The sequence below is a fragment of the Apteryx mantelli genome (genome assembly GCF_036417845.1).
Source record: "Apteryx mantelli isolate bAptMan1 chromosome Z unlocalized genomic scaffold, bAptMan1.hap1 SUPER_Z_unloc_2, whole genome shotgun sequence".
Lineage (NCBI taxonomy): Eukaryota > Metazoa > Chordata > Aves > Apterygiformes > Apterygidae > Apteryx > Apteryx mantelli.
The window spans coordinates 233,969-250,680 of NW_027118457.1; positions in this window are offsets into that span (position 1 = coordinate 233,969).

A 16,712-nucleotide genomic window follows, 5' to 3' on the forward strand; every position below is an offset into this window, starting at 1 on the left:
AGGATGATATATTTTTAAAGATAACAACATGTTTGAATCCCGCTGAATTTTTAGGTAGCAAAATAGAGGAAGGCGAGCTGGAACATGATTGTATTGAGGTGATCGAACAAACTTACGCCAGTAGGGTAGATCTGAAAGATATTCCCCTTGTAAATCCTGACTGGACATTATTTACAGACGGTAGCAGCTTTGTTGAGAATGGAACACGATATTCTGGATATGCTGTGGTTACTAAGCTTGAAGTAATTGAAGCAAAGGCATTAATGCCAGGAACGTCAGCGCAAAAGGCAGAACTGGTCGCTCTAATTCGGGCTTTAATACCGAGTACGGATAAGAGGGTGAATATTTGGGCAGATTCTAAATACGCTTTTGGAATAATACATATACATGGAGCTTTATGGAAGGAAAGAGGATTGTTGACGGCTCAAGGTAGTATTATTAAATATCGAACCGAGATCTTACAGTTATTAGAGGCTGTGGTACTACCTCAGCAAGTGGCTGTAATGCATTGTCGAGGACATCAGAGGGATGACAGCGATGTGGCACAAGGAAACATGAAGGCAGACCAGGCAGCCAAAATTGCTGCACGGCAAGTATGGACTGAATTAGCTCTAATACCTACTAAGGTAAGCCCGATTACTGCTCATCTCTCTGTAAATCCCTTTTATACCCAAGAAGATGAAAAATTAGCCGATTTGGTAAAGGCACAGAAGAATTCACATGGATGGTATGTAACAGGTAATGGACAAGTAGTAGTGCCTGCTACAATTATGAAACGAATAATACAAACTGAACATAATAAATGCCATTGGGGAGCAGAAGCATTGGTGCAGTTTTTAAAGCGGAGCATTATATCTGCACAAATGTTAACAATAGCAAAAGGGGTGAATGCGAAGTGTCCAGTATGTTTAAAGAATAATCCGGTAATACGAAAACAAATTCAAATGGGAACTTTGAAAGTGGGAATAGAACCAGGTGACTATTGGCAAGTGGATTTTGCAGAATTACCTAAATCAAAAGGGTTTAAGTATTTATTGGTATACGTATGTACCTTTTCAGGGTGGCTAGAAGCATTTCCCTGTAGAACGAATCAAGCTAGAGAAGTAGTAAAAACTTTGTTAAAAGAGATCATACCTAGATTTGGGGTACCTTTAGGAATTTCTTCAGATCGAGGCCCACACTTTATAGCTAAAATAGTACAGGAAATTAGTGAAATGCTTGGAATTAGCTGGGATTTACATACACCATGGAGGCCACAATCTAGTGGAAAGGTAGAAAGGAAGAATCAAACATTAAAAGGACAAATTAAAAAGATATGCCAGGAAGCTCAAATCCAATGGCCACAGGCATTGCCCCTTGCTTTATTGAGAATTCGTATAAAACCTAGAGAAGGGTTGTCTGTAAATCCCTATGAAATTCTGTACGGTAAGCCATATACTGCACCAACGAAGGGAATGGGAAGTGCAGATTTACACCTCCAAGGAGATCAAGATGTTTATAGTTATATAATTTCTTTAAGCAGATTACTCACAGCCTTACGTGCCGCGATCATCTGGAATCGCCCTTTGCCGTTGGAGAATCAACCAGGAGACCAAGCGTATGTTCGAAATTGGCAAACGGAGCCTTTAAAGGAACAGTGGCATGGACTTTATTTGGTGCTATTGATAACATTTACCGCTGTGAAAGTAGCAGGAATTGATAATTGGATTCATTATACCAGAGTGAAGAAGGTACCATCACAATGGGGGGTAAAAATGATCACTCCTACAAAACTGAGATTTACATCTTGGTAATACTATGCTGGGTAGGATTAAGTAATGGTTTCGCTCAAATAATACATACATATGCTACTGTACATATAGAAGAACGAATGGATGTAAATTTGACTTGTGATTTTGTTGGAGATATGAGAAGTTCAATCCAAGACATTAGTTGCTATTGGCAGAAGAATGAGTCCAAATTGTCAACTGGGTTCACAATCCGATGGGATAGTGATACACGAAGGGGTACTATGATTTTATCATTGCGAAATGTAAGTAAGACAGATGTAGGAAACTACACCTGTATTGTTTGGATTAAAGAGAGTTTTGATTATGGAAAAAGGGCATTAGAGGTTACTGCAAAATCAGAACCTATGCAGAAAAGAAACAGAGCCAGGAGAGAGTTAAAAGATTTGGAAAAAGACGAAATGCAACCAATACAAATAATCCAGGCGCCACAACAGGAAACACAAGAAAATCCAATGCAAAAGAAAGTTAGCTGAAAAACACCCAGTCTAGAACTGTACAAAAGTATACACTTGTGACACCCCGAAAGTGAAGCTACCTTTCCACCTGTGGTCCTTGCATTAAGGACAGGTTGTGCCTGTAGAGGAATTAAATACTCCATGAGTGAACCTGTAATACAATTCGGAGTGGGAATAGATTGTAGAACTACGATCAGGAGCACAGGAAATTTAGTTTGGGTTACAAGTGATGGACAATGGACGACTCACCTCCCCTTGGATGGGTTGGTGACTGAAATAACTTTAGGGTTACCAACTCTCTGCCCAATTTGGAAGAAAGCGCCATTTAAGGGTAGATTAGAAAATTTATGGATAATGAAGAGAGAAATAAAGGATGATGATGATTGGCAAGAACCATCATCCGGTGTGAAGTTAGGTTGGGCTTTAGAATCATTGTTTGCTCCAATTAGTACTTATCGGAATAGAGAAATGTTGTACCGGTTGTTAGGACAAACGGAAAGGCTAGCAAGAGTGACTAAAGAAGGATTTAAGGAAATAAACTTACAATTACAGGCAACCACAAAAATGACCCTGCAAAATAGAATGGCATTAGATATGCTGTTGCTAAAAGAACATGGAGTATGTGGTTATTTACGAGATAAGATTGATCATTGTTGTGTACATATTCCGAATGTTACAGCCGCGGTAGAACGTGATTTGTCTCAGCTAACGCAAATTGAACATGCAACTGAGGAAGAAAGAGAAGAAAGTACCCATAATTGGGTTGCTGCTTTAGCAAAGTCATTTGGATTGAACATCTCTGGTTGGGTAGCATCTTTAATTCAATGGTGTATAATAATTATAATTATTATGTTAGCTATTATGGGAGTGTTGCGTTTGATTCAAAATATTGTTAATAAGGAACAGCAACGCTTGGGGAAAATTTTAAAAGCTGTTACCAGGAAGAATCATGAACTTCCCCCGAGATATGAAGACATTGGAAATAATTCATTGCAGCTACAATCACCAGTTTGAGACGGTCCAAAGAATATGGAAATCTGCGGAACTGATGATGAAAATCCTTGCAGTCTGGAAGACTTGAAGTATTTTCAAAGGGGGGAATTGTTACATTATATTGATTAGAATAGGTTATACTTGGTAGACAAGATGAAGGTATAATTGCAGGTGTTGGGTACAGTACAATCTGATGAAGTGGGTACAGTACAATCTGATGAAGTGGGTACAGCACAATCTGATGAACTAGGTAAATGATAAGCAAATCTTGGCAACAGTAACTGAAGAAACTATAAATGGGAAACAATCATGTAGCTTAGCAATTCTGTTGATTATGTTACGTAACCGAACACTATAAATATTAACCAAGTTAAACGGGGATTTGGGATTCTCAGCTTTGGACATGAGTCCCTGAGACCCCGGGCCCCGAATAAAGCACCGCATATAACTGCTTTCGTAGTTATGTGTTTCTTTACGGGCAACAGTTTTCTGGCGACCCAGATGGGACTTCGGGAGTAGTGTTGACGGTTCGCTTTCCGATTTTGCTCCGTGCCGGCACCGAGGAATTCTCGGGGAGCCATCGGCTGCGCCCGCTCTGCGCTGCTCCTGACGTCCCAAAGTGGTAAGCCCGAAGGTGCTTTATTGTAATATTTGGTCGGGTGCCTGCCTAATAAGACGTGACGGCGATTCACGCAAGGTTGGGCTAACGAGCTCGAGGTCTGGTCTGTGGAAGCCTAGGCGCTGGCCGTCAGACGGAGCGAAAGCCCCGCAGGTCCAGCACTCACGGACATACGTGGCTGTCTCGTGAGTTTGGTTTGGTCTTTTGTTTCCCATCAGAGGCTATCTTTCCGTTTTCTACCCCGTAGATTTAGTGTGTGTGTGTGGAGTGAATGTGTAAGACCATGGTAATACCGGATAATTCTCCGTTAGGATGTTTATTAAAGCATTGGAAAAGTGCGGGATATTTTCAGAGTATGAGTAAAAGTCGATTTATAGATTATTGTACGAATTGGTGGCCACAATATGAGTATGATGGACCCCGGTGGCCTGAACACGGAAGTTTAGATCCGGGTGTTATAGGTCCATTAATGAGATATTGTTAAGAACTTGAAAAATGGGATGAAGTACCATATGTTGATCTATTTTATGATATACGTAATCATCCAGATATGCAGAGAGAATGTGGAATGTTGTTGGTACATCCCGAAAAAAAGATAAAACAAAATGTGAAGGATGTGTAGGTAATAAGAAGTGTATGACTTGTTTGGCAATACAAAATTCAATAAGAGAGCCAGAGGAGGTATCACTTTTAGCATCACCGACGGCCCCTGTGATGTCCGATATAGATGCAGGGGACGATAGTGATACTGATAGTATTAAGGCGGTAAAACCGTCAGAATCAATTAATACTGGAGCGATCCAGATTAAGTTAACACCGAAGGGTTCGCCAGGGCATTCATCATGCCCAAGACAAGCGCAACGAACCCCAATTGCACAGAGAACAAGACAAGGGAGGAAGGAACAAGAGCAAAACAGTAAAGTATTATTAGCCCCTTTACGAGAGGCAATTTCGGGGACTGATAAAGTATATGGGAAAGTTCCTTTTTCCCCAGGAGATTTAGTAATTTGGAAGCAATCAGCTGGAAAGTGTACAATAATAGGGAAAAAAAAAAAAAAAACACAAAAAGAAATCAGGCAGGATTATTAGCAATGTTACAACGAGTAAATCAAGGAATAAGAGGCAGAAGTAGAGGACGAGGTCGAGGAGGATACAGGGTAGGAGGCATGCGGGGAATACCTCAAAATCAGCTAGGGATAAATCAGTGTGCGTTTTGCAGACAACAGGGACATTGGAAAAATGAGTGCCCAGTGAAAATGAATTTGGCCCAGCAGACTTCAGTAGGAGGAACACCAATGGCAGAAACAATGATGTTAGGACATTTGGGGCAACATAGTAGCTGACTAAGTGATGGATTAAAAGTGACAACAGAAATTGATGGGGAAGAGAAACAATTATTGGTAGATACTGGGGCAACTTATTCTGTTTTAAATACTTGTTTAGGAAAGATAGGAGATACGATGATAACTGTGGTAGGAGCTACAGGAAAAACAGAGCAACGGCCCTTTCTGCGGCCATTGCATCTAAATTTTAGGGGTAAAGAATTAGATCATGAATTTCTCTATGTACCGGATTGTCCTACATCTTTGTTAGGACGAGATTTATTGTCAAGATTTAATGCTAAAATAATATTTGAAAATGGAAAAGCTAAGTTGCAGATACCTGAGGAAGAAATAGCTAGAATATTTATAGTAAAAGAAATAGCTAATACAACAATACCAATAGAGGTAGAAAACGCTGTAGTACCATGGGTATGGGAGACACAAGTACCGGGATTAGCGAAAGCAGCAAAACCTGTCATAGTAGAATTGAAAGAAGGTGTCCAACCGGTAAGAGTTAGACAATATCCTATACAGTTAGAAGCTAGGAAAGGGGTAGCACCATTAATTGCAAAATTTTTGATGCACAATGTGTTAGAAGAATGTGAATCTGAATATAATACACCGATATTTCCTATAAGAAAACCTAACGGAGATTATAGGTTAGTTCAAGATTTAAGAGCTGTAAACGAAATAGTTAAAGATATACATCCAGTAGTAGCAAATCCTTATACATTGTTAACATCTGTGGCAGAACAATTTAGATACTTTTCTGTAATTGATTTAAAAGATGCTTTCTTCTGCATCCCATTGGCATTACAAAGTAGGAAATTATTTGCGTTTGAATGGGAAAATCCGGATACAGGACGAAAACGACAGCTGACCTGGACCAGGTTACCACAAGGCTTCAAAAACAGTCCTACAATATTTGGGAATCAGCTGGCACGAGAACTGGAGGATTGGAAGGAGCAAGGATATTTTCAATTACCATCAAAAGCATACTTATTGTTGCAATATGTGGATGACATTTTCGTGGCGACAGAAAGGTATGAAAACTGCATTACTGTTACAGTTGCGTGATTAAATTTACTGGGACAGAGCGGTTATCGAGTTTCTAAGGAAAAAGCCCAAATTGCCCAGGAAAAAGTGATATATCTGGGATGTGAAATTTCCCAAGGACAAAGACGGTTGGGGGTGAATAGAATACAAGCGATTTGTGCCATCCCTGAACCTAGAAATTTGCACGAGTTACGAACTTTTCTAGGAATGACAGGGTGGTGCAGACTCTGGATTTTGAATTATGGACTGTTAGCCAAACCACTGTATGCAGCTTTAAAAGAGCCACAATTAGTTTGGAGTTTAGAGTGTAAAAGGGCTTTTCAAGACTTAAAACAGGCTCTGCAAGAAGCCCCAGCATTAGGATTGCCTGATTTGACAAAAACATTTCAACTCTTTGTACATGAGCGGCAACGACTAGCGCTTGGAGTTTTAACTCAACGAATTGGATCATGGAAGAGACCGGTGGGCTATTTTTCCAAGCAGTTGGATATGGTAAGTGCCGGATGGCCTTCTTGCCTCCGAGCAGTGGCTGCTACTGTAATGTTAGTCCAAGAAGCTAGAAAATTGACATTGGGAACAAAAATGGAAGTATTTGTGCCCCACATGGTGATTGCAGTTTTGGAACAAAAGGGGGGTCATTGGTTGTCATCCAGTAGAATGTTGAAATATCAAGCAATATTGAGAGAACAGGATGATATATTTTTAAAGATAACAACATGTTTGAATCCCGCTGAATTTTTAGGTAGCAAAATAGAGGAAGGCGAGCTGGAACATGATTGTATTGAGGTGATCGAACAAACTTACGCCAGTAGGGTAGATCTGAAAGATATTCCCCTTGTAAATCCTGACTGGACATTATTTACAGACGGTAGCAGCTTTGTTGAGAATGGAACACGATATTCTGGATATGCTGTGGTTACTAAGCTTGAAGTAATTGAAGCAAAGGCATTAATGCCAGGAACGTCAGCGCAAAAGGCAGAACTGGTCGCTCTAATTCGGGCTTTAATACCGAGTACGGATAAGAGGGTGAATATTTGGGCAGATTCTAAATACGCTTTTGGAATAATACATATACATGGAGCTTTATGGAAGGAAAGAGGATTGTTGACGGCTCAAGGTAGTATTATTAAATATCGAACCGAGATCTTACAGTTATTAGAGGCTGTGGTACTACCTCAGCAAGTGGCTGTAATGCATTGTCGAGGACATCAGAGGGATGACAGCGATGTGGCACAAGGAAACATGAAGGCAGACCAGGCAGCCAAAATTGCTGCACGGCAAGTATGGACTGAATTAGCTCTAATACCTACTAAGGTAAGCCCGATTACTGCTCATCTCTCTGTAAATCCCTTTTATACCCAAGAAGATGAAAAATTAGCCGATTTGGTAAAGGCACAGAAGAATTCACATGGATGGTATGTAACAGGTAATGGACAAGTAGTAGTGCCTGCTACAATTATGAAACGAATAATACAAACTGAACATAATAAATGCCATTGGGGAGCAGAAGCATTGGTGCAGTTTTTAAAGCGGAGCATTATATCTGCACAAATGTTAACAATAGCAAAAGGGGTGAATGCGAAGTGTCCAGTATGTTTAAAGAATAATCCGGTAATACGAAAACAAATTCAAATGGGAACTTTGAAAGTGGGAATAGAACCAGGTGACTATTGGCAAGTGGATTTTGCAGAATTACCTAAATCAAAAGGGTTTAAGTATTTATTGGTATACGTATGTACCTTTTCAGGGTGGCTAGAAGCATTTCCCTGTAGAACGAATCAAGCTAGAGAAGTAGTAAAAACTTTGTTAAAAGAGATCATACCTAGATTTGGGGTACCTTTAGGAATTTCTTCAGATCGAGGCCCACACTTTATAGCTAAAATAGTACAGGAAATTAGTGAAATGCTTGGAATTAGCTGGGATTTACATACACCGTGGAGGCCACAATCTAGTGGAAAGGTAGAAAGGATGAATCAAACATTAAAAGGACAAATTAAAAAGATATGCCAGGAAGCTCAAATCCAATGGCCACAGGCATTGCCCCTTGCTTTATTGAGAATTCGTATAAAACCTAGAGAAGGGTTGTCTGTAAGTCCCTATGAAATTCTGTACGGTAAGCCATATACTGCACCAACGAAGGGAATGGGAAGTGCAGATTTACACCTCCAAGGAGATCAAGATGTTTATAGTTATATAATTTCTTTAAGCAGATTACTCACAGCCTTACGTGCCGCGATCATCTGGAATCGCCCTTTGCCGTTGGAGAATCAACCAGGAGACCAAGCGTATGTTCGAAATTGGCAAACGGAGCCTTTAAAGGAACAGTGGCATGGACTTTATTTGGTGCTATTGATAACATTTACCGCTGTGAAAGTAGCAGGAATTGATAATTGGATTCATTATACCAGAGTGAAGAAGGTACCATCACAATGGGGGGTAAAAATGATCACTCCTACAAAACTGAGATTTACATCTTGGTAATACTATGCTGGGTAGGATTAAGTAATGGTTTCGCTCAAATAATACATACATATGCTACTGTACATATAGAAGAACGAATGGATGTAAATTTGACTTGTGATTTTGTTGGAGATATGAGAAGTTCAATCCAAGACATTAGTTGCTATTGGCAGAAGAATGAGTCCAAATTGTCAACTGGGTTCACAATCCGATGGGATAGTGATACACGAAGGGGTACTATGATTTTATCATTGCGAAATGTAAGTAAGACAGATGTAGGAAACTACACCTGTATTGTTTGGATTAAAGAGAGTTTTGATTATGGAAAAAGGGCATTAGAGGTTACTGCAAAATCAGAACCTATGCAGAAAAGAAACAGAGCCAGGAGAGAGTTAAAAGATTTGGAAAAAGACGAAATGCAACCAATACAAATAATCCAGGCGCCACAACAGGAAACACAAGAAAATCCAATGCAAAAGAAAGTTAGCTGAAAAACACCCAGTCTAGAACTGTACAAAAGTATACACTTGTGACACCCCGAAAGTGAAGCTACCTTTCCACCTGTGGTCCTTGCATTAAGGACAGGTTGTGCCTGTAGAGGAATTAAATACTCCATGAGTGAACCTGTAATACAATTCGGAGTGGGAATAGATTGTAGAACTACGATCAGGAGCACAGGAAATTTAGTTTGGGTTACAAGTGATGGACAATGGACGACTCACCTCCCCTTGGATGGGTTGGTGACTGAAATAACTTTAGGGTTACCAACTCTCTGCCCAATTTGGAAGAAAGCGCCATTTAAGGGTAGATTAGAAAATTTATGGATAATGAAGAGAGAAATAAAGGATGATGATGATTGGCAAGAACCATCATCCGGTGTGAAGTTAGGTTGGGCTTTAGAATCATTGTTTGCTCCAATTAGTACTTATCGGAATAGAGAAATGTTGTACCGGTTGTTAGGACAAACGGAAAGGCTAGCAAGAGTGACTAAAGAAGGATTTAAGGAAATAAACTTACAATTACAGGCAACCACAAAAATGACCCTGCAAAATAGAATGGCATTAGATATGCTGTTGCTAAAAGAACATGGAGTATGTGGTTATTTACGAGATAAGATTGATCATTGTTGTGTACATATTCCGAATGTTACAGCCGCGGTAGAACGTGATTTGTCTCAGCTAACGCAAATTGAACATGCAACTGAGGAAGAAAGAGAAGAAAGTACCCATAATTGGGTTGCTGCTTTAGCAAAGTCATTTGGATTGAACATCTCTGGTTGGGTAGCATCTTTAATTCAATGGTGTATAATAATTATAATTATTATGTTAGCTATTATGGGAGTGTTGCGTTTGATTCAAAATATTGTTAATAAGGAACGGCAACGCTTGGGGAAAATTTTAAAAGCTGTTACCAGGAAGAATCATGAACTTCCCCCGAGATATGAAGACATTGGAAATAATTCATTGCAGCTACAATCACCAGTTTGAGACGGTCCAAAGAATATGGAAATCTGCGGAACTGATGATGAAAATCCTTGCAGTCTGGAAGACTTGAAGTATTTTCAAAGGGGGGAATTGTTACATTATATTGATTAGAATAGGTTATACTTGGTAGACAAGATGAAGGTATAATTGCAGGTGTTGGGTACAGTACAATCTGATGAAGTGGGTACAGTACAATCTGATGAAGTGGGTACAGCACAATCTGATGAACTAGGTAAATGATAAGCAAATCTTGGCAACAGTAACTGAAGAAACTATAAATGGGAAACAATCATGTAGCTTAGCAATTCTGTTGATTATGTTACGTAACCGAACACTATAAATATTAACCAAGTTAAACGGGGATTTGGGATTCTCAGCTTTGGACATGAGTCCCTGAGACCCCGGGCCCCGAATAAAGCACCGCATATAACTGCTTTCGTAGTTATGTGTTTCTTTACGGGCAACAGTTTTCTGGCGACCCAGATGGGACTTCGGGAGTAGTGTTGACGGTTCGCTTTCCGATTTTGCTCCGTGCCGGCACCGAGGAATTCTCGGGGAGCCATCGGCTGCGCCCGCTCTGCGCTGCTCCTGACGTCCCAAAGTGGTAAGCCCGAAGGTGCTTTATTGTAATATTTGGTCGGGTGCCTGCCTAATAAGACGTGACGGCGATTCACGCAAGGTTGGGCTAACGAGCTCGAGGTCTGGTCTGTGGAAGCCTAGGCGCTGGCCGTCAGACGGAGCGAAAGCCCCGCAGGTCCAGCACTCACGGACATACGTGGCTGTCTCGTGAGTTTGGTTTGGTCTTTTGTTTCCCATCAGAGGCTATCTTTCCGTTTTCTACCCCGTAGATTTAGTGTGTGTGTGTGGAGTGAATGTGTAAGACCATGGTAATACCGGATAATTCTCCGTTAGGATGTTTATTAAAGCATTGGAAAAGTGCGGGATATTTTCAGAGTATGAGTAAAAGTCGATTTATAGATTATTGTACGAATTGGTGGCCACAATATGAGTATGATGGACCCCGGTGGCCTGAACACGGAAGTTTAGATCCGGGTGTTATAGGTCCATTAATGAGATATTGTTAAGAACTTGAAAAATGGGATGAAGTACCATATGTTGATCTATTTTATGATATACGTAATCATCCAGATATGCAGAGAGAATGTGGAATGTTGTTGGTACATCCCGAAAAAAAGATAAAACAAAATGTGAAGGATGTGTAGGTAATAAGAAGTGTATGACTTGTTTGGCAATACAAAATTCAATAAGAGAGCCAGAGGAGGTATCACTTTTAGCATCACCGACGGCCCCTGTGATGTCCGATATAGATGCAGGGGACGATAGTGATACTGATAGTATTAAGGCGGTAAAACCGTCAGAATCAATTAATACTGGAGCGATCCAGATTAAGTTAACACCGAAGGGTTCGCCAGGGCATTCATCATGCCCAAGACAAGCGCAACGAACCCCAATTGCACAGAGAACAAGACAAGGGAGGAAGGAACAAGAGCAAAACAGTAAAGTATTATTAGCCCCTTTACGAGAGGCAATTTCGGGGACTGATAAAGTATATGGGAAAGTTCCTTTTTCCCCAGGAGATTTAGTAATTTGGAAGCAATCAGCTGGAAAGTGTACAATAATAGGGAAAAAAAAAAAAAAAAACACAAAAAGAAATCAGGCAGGATTATTAGCAATGTTACAACGAGTAAATCAAGGAATAAGAGGCAGAAGTAGAGGACGAGGTCGAGGAGGATACAGGGTAGGAGGCATGCGGGGAATACCTCAAAATCAGCTAGGGATAAATCAGTGTGCGTTTTGCAGACAACAGGGACATTGGAAAAATGAGTGCCCAGTGAAAATGAATTTGGCCCAGCAGACTTCAGTAGGAGGAACACCAATGGCAGAAACAATGATGTTAGGACATTTGGGGCAACATAGTAGCTGACTAAGTGATGGATTAAAAGTGACAACAGAAATTGATGGGGAAGAGAAACAATTATTGGTAGATACTGGGGCAACTTATTCTGTTTTAAATACTTGTTTAGGAAAGATAGGAGATACGATGATAACTGTGGTAGGAGCTACAGGAAAAACAGAGCAACGGCCCTTTCTGCGGCCATTGCATCTAAATTTTAGGGGTAAAGAATTAGATCATGAATTTCTCTATGTACCGGATTGTCCTACATCTTTGTTAGGACGAGATTTATTGTCAAGATTTAATGCTAAAATAATATTTGAAAATGGAAAAGCTAAGTTGCAGATACCTGAGGAAGAAATAGCTAGAATATTTATAGTAAAAGAAATAGCTAATACAACAATACCAATAGAGGTAGAAAACGCTGTAGTACCATGGGTATGGGAGACACAAGTACCGGGATTAGCGAAAGCAGCAAAACCTGTCATAGTAGAATTGAAAGAAGGTGTCCAACCGGTAAGAGTTAGACAATATCCTATACAGTTAGAAGCTAGGAAAGGGGTAGCACCATTAATTGCAAAATTTTTGATGCACAATGTGTTAGAAGAATGTGAATCTGAATATAATACACCGATATTTCCTATAAGAAAACCTAACGGAGATTATAGGTTAGTTCAAGATTTAAGAGCTGTAAACGAAATAGTTAAAGATATACATCCAGTAGTAGCAAATCCTTATACATTGTTAACATCTGTGGCAGAACAATTTAGATACTTTTCTGTAATTGATTTAAAAGATGCTTTCTTCTGCATCCCATTGGCATTACAAAGTAGGAAATTATTTGCGTTTGAATGGGAAAATCCGGATACAGGACGAAAACGACAGCTGACCTGGACCAGGTTACCACAAGGCTTCAAAAACAGTCCTACAATATTTGGGAATCAGCTGGCACGAGAACTGGAGGATTGGAAGGAGCAAGGATATTTTCAATTACCATCAAAAGCATACTTATTGTTGCAATATGTGGATGACATTTTCGTGGCGACAGAAAGGTATGAAAACTGCATTACTGTTACAGTTGCGTGATTAAATTTACTGGGACAGAGCGGTTATCGAGTTTCTAAGGAAAAAGCCCAAATTGCCCGGGAAAAAGTGATATATCTGGGATGTGAAATTTCCCAAGGACAAAGACGGTTGGGGGTGAATAGAATACAAGCGATTTGTGCCATCCCTGAACCTAGAAATTTGCACGAGTTACGAACTTTTCTAGGAATGACAGGGTGGTGCAGACTCTGGATTTTGAATTATGGACTGTTAGCCAAACCACTGTATGCAGCTTTAAAAGAGCCACAATTAGTTTGGAGTTTAGAGTGTAAAAGGGCTTTTCAAGACTTAAAACAGGCTCTGCAAGAAGCCCCAGCATTAGGATTGCCTGATTTGACAAAAACATTTCAACTCTTTGTACATGAGCGGCAACGACTAGCGCTTGGAGTTTTAACTCAACGAATTGGATCATGGAAGAGACCGGTGGGCTATTTTTCCAAGCAGTTGGATATGGTAAGTGCCGGATGGCCTTCTTGCCTCCGAGCAGTGGCTGCTACTGTAATGTTAGTCCAAGAAGCTAGAAAATTGACATTGGGAACAAAAATGGAAGTATTTGTGCCCCACATGGTGATTGCAGTTTTGGAACAAAAGGGGGGTCATTGGTTGTCATCCAGTAGAATGTTGAAATATCAAGCAATATTGAGAGAACAGGATGATATATTTTTAAAGATAACAACATGTTTGAATCCCGCTGAATTTTTAGGTAGCAAAATAGAGGAAGGCGAGCTGGAACATGATTGTATTGAGGTGATCGAACAAACTTACGCCAGTAGGGTAGATCTGAAAGATATTCCCCTTGTAAATCCTGACTGGACATTATTTACAGACGGTAGCAGCTTTGTTGAGAATGGAACACGATATTCTGGATATGCTGTGGTTACTAAGCTTGAAGTAATTGAAGCAAAGGCATTAATGCCAGGAACGTCAGCGCAAAAGGCAGAACTGGTCGCTCTAATTCGGGCTTTAATACCGAGTACGGATAAGAGGGTGAATATTTGGGCAGATTCTAAATACGCTTTTGGAATAATACATATACATGGAGCTTTATGGAAGGAAAGAGGATTGTTGACGGCTCAAGGTAGTATTATTAAATATCGAACCGAGATCTTACAGTTATTAGAGGCTGTGGTACTACCTCAGCAAGTGGCTGTAATGCATTGTCGAGGACATCAGAGGGATGACAGCGATGTGGCACAAGGAAACATGAAGGCAGACCAGGCAGCCAAAATTGCTGCACGGCAAGTATGGACTGAATTAGCTCTAATACCTACTAAGGTAAGCCCGATTACTGCTCATCTCTCTGTAAATCCCTTTTATACCCAAGAAGATGAAAAATTAGCCGATTTGGTAAAGGCACAGAAGAATTCACATGGATGGTATGTAACAGGTAATGGACAAGTAGTAGTGCCTGCTACAATTATGAAACGAATAATACAAACTGAACATAATAAATGCCATTGGGGAGCAGAAGCATTGGTGCAGTTTTTAAAGCGGAGCATTATATCTGCACAAATGTTAACAATAGCAAAAGGGGTGAATGCGAAGTGTCCAGTATGTTTAAAGAATAATCCGGTAATACGAAAACAAATTCAAATGGGAACTTTGAAAGTGGGAATAGAACCAGGTGACTATTGGCAAGTGGATTTTGCAGAATTACCTAAATCAAAAGGGTTTAAGTATTTATTGGTATACGTATGTACCTTTTCAGGGTGGCTAGAAGCATTTCCCTGTAGAACGAATCAAGCTAGAGAAGTAGTAAAAACTTTGTTAAAAGAGATCATACCTAGATTTGGGGTACCTTTAGGAATTTCTTCAGATCGAGGCCCACACTTTATAGCTAAAATAGTACAGGAAATTAGTGAAATGCTTGGAATTAGCTGGGATTTACATACACCGTGGAGGCCACAATCTAGTGGAAAGGTAGAAAGGATGAATCAAACATTAAAAGGACAAATTAAAAAGATATGCCAGGAAGCTCAAATCCAATGGCCACAGGCATTGCCCCTTGCTTTATTGAGAATTCGTATAAAACCTAGAGAAGGGTTGTCTGTAAGTCCCTATGAAATTCTGTACGGTAAGCCATATACTGCACCAACGAAGGGAATGGGAAGTGCAGATTTACACCTCCAAGGAGATCAAGATGTTTATAGTTATATAATTTCTTTAAGCAGATTACTCACAGCCTTACGTGCCGCGATCATCTGGAATCGCCCTTTGCCGTTGGAGAATCAACCAGGAGACCAAGCGTATGTTCGAAATTGGCAAACGGAGCCTTTAAAGGAACAGTGGCATGGACTTTATTTGGTGCTATTGATAACATTTACCGCTGTGAAAGTAGCAGGAATTGATAATTGGATTCATTATACCAGAGTGAAGAAGGTACCATCACAATGGGGGGTAAAAATGATCACTCCTACAAAACTGAGATTTACATCTTGGTAATACTATGCTGGGTAGGATTAAGTAATGGTTTCGCTCAAATAATACATACATATGCTACTGTACATATAGAAGAACGAATGGATGTAAATTTGACTTGTGATTTTGTTGGAGATATGAGAAGTTCAATCCAAGACATTAGTTGCTATTGGCAGAAGAATGAGTCCAAATTGTCAGCTGGGTTTACAATCCGATGGGATAGTGATACACGAAGGGGTACTATGATTTTATCATTGCGAAATGTAAGTAAGACAGATGTAGGAAACTACACCTGTATTGTTTGGATTAAAGAGAGTTTTGATTATGGAAAAAGGGCATTAGAGGTTACTGCAAAATCAGAACCTATGCAGAAAAGAAACAGAGCCAGGAGAGAGTTAAAAGATTTGGAAAAAGACGAAATGCAACCAATACAAATAATCCAGGCGCCACAACAGGAAACACAAGAAAATCCAATGCAAAAGAAAGTTAGCTGAAAAACACCCAGTCTAGAACTGTACAAAAGTATACACTTGTGACACCCCGAAAGTGAAGCTACCTTTCCACCTGTGGTCCTTGCATTAAGGACAGGTTGTGCCTGTAGAGGAATTAAATACTCCATGAGTGAACCTGTAATACAATTCGGAGTGGGAATAGATTGTAGAACTACGATCAGGAGCACAGGAAATTTAGTTTGGGTTACAAGTGATGGACAATGGACGACTCACCTCCCCTTGGATGGGTTGGTGACTGAAATAACTTTAGGGTTACCAACTCTCTGCCCAATTTGGAAGAAAGCGCCATTTAAGGGTAGATTAGAAAATTTATGGATAATGAAGAGAGAAATAAAGGATGATGATGATTGGCAAGAACCATCATCCGGTGTGAAGTTAGGTTGGGCTTTAGAATCATTGTTTGCTCCAATTAGTACTTATCGGAATAGAGAAATGTTGTACCGGTTGTTAGGACAAACGGAAAGGCTAGCAAGAGTGACTAAAGAAGGATTTAAGGAAATAAACTTACAATTACAGGCAACCACAAAAATGACCCTGCAAAATAGAATGGCATTAGATATGCTGTTGCTAAAAGAACATGGAGT